We start from the raw sequence: 5477 nt of genomic DNA, 5'->3' as shown, positions 1-5477 counted from the left end.
CAAAGATCGAACACGACACAATACGACCAGTAATGGTACTAGTTATGGATTCCATACTTCGGATAAGATTGATTTCAGGAACTGGATAATTGATTCCAATGCAATTGATCATGTGATGTTTGATCCTGATGATTTTCTGAGTACTACACAACCCCGACGAACTTGTATTGCTAATGCCAATGTAGTTACTTACTCTGTGACAGGGGCTGGCACTGTTGCACTCTCATCTTCTCTCTCATTGTCTATTACTTTACTTGTTTCATCTTTATCCAATAAATTGTTGTCAGTTAGTCAGCTTACTGAACAATTGAATTGTTGTGTACTCATTTACCCGAGTTTTTGTTTGCTTCAGGATACTCACACTAAGGAGATTCTTGGTCGTGGTACTAAGAGAGAGGGGCTATATTATGTAGTTGACTTCAGTCCCGGCATGGCTAACAGTGTGACGCATCCCTTTGATAGTAAACAAAAGCAAATATGGTTGTGGCACAGTCGATTGGGACATCCGTCTTTTAGTTATATGAAGCATCCTATACAAGATTTATTCTTAGGTTCCAAGGACTTCGACTTCATATGTGATACTTGTATTTTGGCCAAGAGTCGCAGTGTTCCCTATCAATTGAGTACGAACATGTGTACTACTTCGTTTATGTTAATTCACTTTGATGTCTGGGGACCTTCACCTATCACTGCTCCTTCTGGTGTTCGGTAGTTTGTCACATTCATAGATGATTGTACACAGATGACATAGCTTTATTTGGTGAAGAATAAAAATGAAGTGTTTTTCCTTTTTCAGTCCTTCCATAAACAGATGAAAACTCAATTTAATGCTCAAATCTAGATTCTTCACTCGGACAATGGTGGAGAATTTGTTAATCATAACTTTCAGGCTTACTTCGAACAATATGGAATTATCCATGAGACGACTTGTCCTCAGACAACGTAACAAAATGGTGTTACTGAACGAAAGAATCGACATCTTCTTGAAACCGCCCGAGCACTTCTGATTGGCGCTTATGTTCCTCGCCATCACTAAGATGATGCTATTATCATCGCAGTTCACCTGATCAACCGCATGTCTTCTGATGTATTGACATTTAAAACCCCTTTACAAGTGCTTGCGCAACACAGACCTCTGCCTTCTGTTTTGGTACTCAGACCCCAAATCTTTGGATGTGTGGCTTTCGTTCATCTCCATAAAAATCAAAGTAGCAAACTTGATCCCTGTGCGCTTCGTTGTGTTTTTGTGGGTTATGCCACTCATCAGAAAGGCTACCGCTGTTATCACCCTCCTACCCAACATACCTATGTCACTTTGGATGTGACCTTTCTGGAATATGAGTTGTTCTTCCATGACCCATCATCTAATTCTACGTTTCAGGAGGAGATACAAAGTGAAAAGTAGAATTTGAGCAACTTGGAAAGCGAAGAAATTTTCCTTTGAACAGAAATGATCGATCGTCCCGAGTCTGGAGCACGAGATTACTCTCTGCTAAAAAGCAATCAATTGCCTGACCCATCTGATCCCTGCGAAGATATTTCTGATCTGAACCCCACACCTATAGACAATACAGAACAACAAGATGAAGACCCCCTCAAACTCAACAATACCAAAAGACCAATCTCCTGAGAATATCCTTGAGGTAACTACTCCTATAGAGGATAAATCTATTGGATACCAATTACCTTTCGGGAAGAATCGTGGAAAGCCACCAAATCATTATTCACTTGATATTGGCAAGACATCAAAGTATCCAATTTCAAATCATGTATCCACTGAGAAGTTGTCAGAACCACTCAAGGCCTTTGTGCATCAGTTGTTTGCTATTCATATCCCAACCAAGGTTACCAAAGCATTTAAAGTTCCTAAGTGGGTTCAAGCTATAAAGGAAGAGATGAAAGCTCTTGAGAAGAAACAGATTTGGACACTGGAAACTTTACCACGAGGAAAAAAGACTATTGGATGTAGATGAGTGTTTAACATAAAACACAACGCTGATGGATCTATCGAGCGATACAAGGCAGGACTTATGACGAAAGGGTACACACAGACTTATGATGTAGATTATGAAGAAAATTTTGCATCAGTTACAAAATTGAACACGATCAGAGTCTTGCTGTCCCTCACAGCTAATTTGGATGGGCCACTACACCAATTTGATGTAAAGAATGCATACCTACATGGAGAACTCACAGAGGAGGTGTATATGGACATTCCTCCTAGATATAATACTACTCATACTGGAACAACATGCAAATTGCAAAAGGTGTTGTATGGACTGAAACTGTCACCACATGCATGGTTTGAACGGTTCACCATGGCAATGAAGAACAATGTTTTCAGACAAAGTAACTCAGATCATACTTTGTTTGAAACATCAGAAAGGGAAGGTAACGGTTTTAATAATCTATGTTGATGATATGATTATTACTGGGAATGATAAACATGAAATATCTCAACTACAAGACTATTTGGCTACTGAATTTGAGATGAAGAATCTAGGTGGACTTAAATATTTCTTGGGGATTGAGGTGGCCCGATCATAACAAGGCATATTTCTCTCTCAAAAGAAATATGTCTTGGACTTGTTGATAGACACAGGAATGCTATATTACAAACCTGTAGACACTCCTATTGTTCTGAATCATCATCTTGGAGAATACCCGTATCAAGTTCCAACTAACAAAGAAAGATACCAAAGGTTAGTGGGAAGATTGATCTACTTGTCTCATACTCAGCCAGACATTGCTTATGCGGTGAGTGTCGTCAGTCAATTTATGCATTCTCCGAGTAAAGACCACATGAATGCAGTTATTCGGATACTTAGATATTTGAAGTCTGCACCCGGAAAAGGACTTAAATTCTCAAAACATGGTTATCTAAATATTAATGGTTACACAGATGCAGATTGGGCAATAAGTATAACAGATAGGAAATCCACATCTGGTTACTTCACATTCGTGGGAGGTAATTTGGTTAAATGGATAAGCAAGAAATAGAAGGTGGTCGTCTTATCCAGTACAGAAGCCGGAGTCAGAGGTATGACCAAAGGAATTTGCTAACTCATTTGGTTAAAAAGGTTGCTTACTGAACTTGGGTATAGATCTACATATGTAATGAATCTCTTTTGTGACAACAAGGCTGCAATAGCTATTGCACAGAATCCAATTCAACATGATCGCACCAAACATGTTGAGGTAGATCGACACAATATCAAACAGAAGCTCGAAGCTAAAGTGATTCAGTTTCCTTTTGTAAAGTCTGAGGATCAATTGGCGGATATTTTGACAAAGACAATTTCCTATAAAGCTTTCTAAAATTCACTGGACTAGTTGGGCATTGGCGACATCTATGCATTAACGTGAGAGGGAGTGTTGGCGTGACTTGTGGACCATTGACTTTCTTTCCTTACACACAAAGGATTCTCATTATAATTATATTTGATTTACTTTAATTCCTGATTTCCAACTGTAAATAGAAACATGAATTTATTATTTACTTGCCCATTACAGTTTCGTTGTATTATAAATATGACATTCTATAAGGAGAGGAATACACACAAAATTCCCACAAACAAATATTCTCTCACAAGTCTCATATTTTAGCAGGAGTGTACGTCAATGGGGCCATACTTGATTTTGTTTTTCCAGATAGTGTTATGAGATATGATGGAGATGAGTGTATTAGGTTAATTACTAGTTATGTTGATAACATTGTCCCCTTAAAATGAGTTGGATCGATGGCCTTATATTATATATATTGCTAGCCGTAAATGTTATATTTCACCATCATCTATTACCAAATACATGGAATATTCCCACATCACAGATACTATATGTTTACACCATAATCAACTGAGCATATCCAACATCAAAATAACTAGCACCAAGACATGCACGCCTTCTTCCTTGCCGAAGGAAGACACTCTTCTGAAGGGGCAGCCACTTGCTGAAGCTCCCAACTGCCGAAACTAACTTCAAGGACACGTGTCAACACCATAGTGACTTGCATAAAGTCCCACATCGAAACTTTGTGCAAAACTCCCATTTTCACTTCCCTATAAATAAGGAACAATACCCGAGTAAAACAGGTAACTATTTTCTCACATTTACTGTTACTCTGCCAAATTTACCATTCATAATTGATTTAAGCATCGGAGAGCTTTTGGCAGACACCACACCGGTGTTCAAAGCTTGAGGATTGCTTCTTCCTTTTTGTCTTTTGCAGGTTCTTCTCATATTGAAGGTTCTCATCTTCTATCTTCCAGAAGACTCTACACTTATCTTTAAGTTGACCCTCTCAAAAAGAGCATCAACACTATATAGTGTGTATGTTTAGTTTGAAGATATATTGCTTTATTACGTAAGATGACAGTGTTGAGGTTAAGGGTTTGGGATTGAGAAATAATATTTAAGAAAAATTAGGTATTAGACATAAGTAACTTTACTAATTAGTATTTGAGATATTGGGTATTTTTGTTTGGGTTTTAATACCTAAGGAAGAATTGTTATTTTGGATTAGGTCAAAGAGAAGGCCCAGATTCGTTGGGCCTGTCTAAATTACAAAGTTAAAATACAATTTTACCCTTTTTGTTTAAAAACCTGACCAAAATTAGATCTCTTTCATCAATCTCTGTCTGCTGGAAGTTGAGGTTAACCTCATGGGAGTTTAGGTCCTCGACCTCACCGACTCCACAGCCTCCTCATCTCTTTTTGGCCTCTCTTTGCAGGAGATCAAGATAAACAAGATGGCTGTAGGCAGAGTTTTTGTTCCTAACAAGATGTTGGTCTCCTCTCCCAAGTTTCCAACAGGTTGTTTTCCTCTCCCAAGTTCCCAACAAACAAGAAGGCGTGCTCTCCTCTCCCAGGTAACCAAGGTTCAACATTCCTTTTCCCAAATTGATTATTCTTTTCTTTGCCAAATTGATTATTTTTTTTCTTTGCCCAAATTGTTCTTCACTCTTTACAACTTATTCTTTCCTTTGCCAAGGCCAAAATGTGTGCTCTCTCTGATCCTCTCCACTCCACGCCACACCATCTCTCTCATATTACAAAGTACTTGGAATTTCAAGCCATGAAATGATTGCAAGAAGAAACAAAGCAAATCAGAAGGTGAATCCCTAATTTGTCAATGCTTTCCATATATAATTTGTTTTTAGTAGAAATTTTCATATATTATTTTTGTACTTATTTTACTAGAATTTTTTGCTAGTTGATGATTGTATTTTCTTGAGTTCTTGATTGCTGCTTGTTGATGATTGTACCTGCTTTATTATTTTTTTTATCTTCAATTTTCTTTTGTATGCAACATAGATGTAAGTGATGCCACTAAGGATGATTTTTATTTAATTTATGGATTTTAAAATTTTAAAATTTGTTATTTTACTTGTACATATAAGGCCTCATCAGTTTTCTTTGCACATATGAGAACTTTTGGTTTTTCTAGAAATTGNAGTATATTTTTCGATCTTCTTCTT

The 5477-nt window shown here is 37.5% G+C and overlaps 1 long non-coding RNA gene across 1 annotated transcript in view; it reads left to right on the top strand.

The window, feature by feature from the left end:
- The first annotated feature begins 4670 nt into the window (after positions 1–4670).
- Positions 4671–5477, top strand: part of LOC117632812 — a 3217-nt gene continuing 2410 nt past the window's right edge. Inside the window, exons 1-2 of the long non-coding RNA XR_004586524.1 lie at positions 4671–4868; positions 4991–5112. This is a non-coding gene — a long non-coding RNA (uncharacterized LOC117632812). The remainder of the gene's footprint in view (positions 4869–4990; positions 5113–5477) is intronic.

This window comes from Prunus dulcis, chromosome 6 (assembly GCF_902201215.1).
Source record: "Prunus dulcis chromosome 6, ALMONDv2, whole genome shotgun sequence".
In the NCBI taxonomy this organism is placed as follows: Eukaryota; Viridiplantae; Streptophyta; class Magnoliopsida; order Rosales; family Rosaceae; genus Prunus; species Prunus dulcis.
The sequence above is the reverse complement of the archived record's forward strand: the minus strand, read 5'-3'. Positions and strand labels throughout refer to the sequence as shown.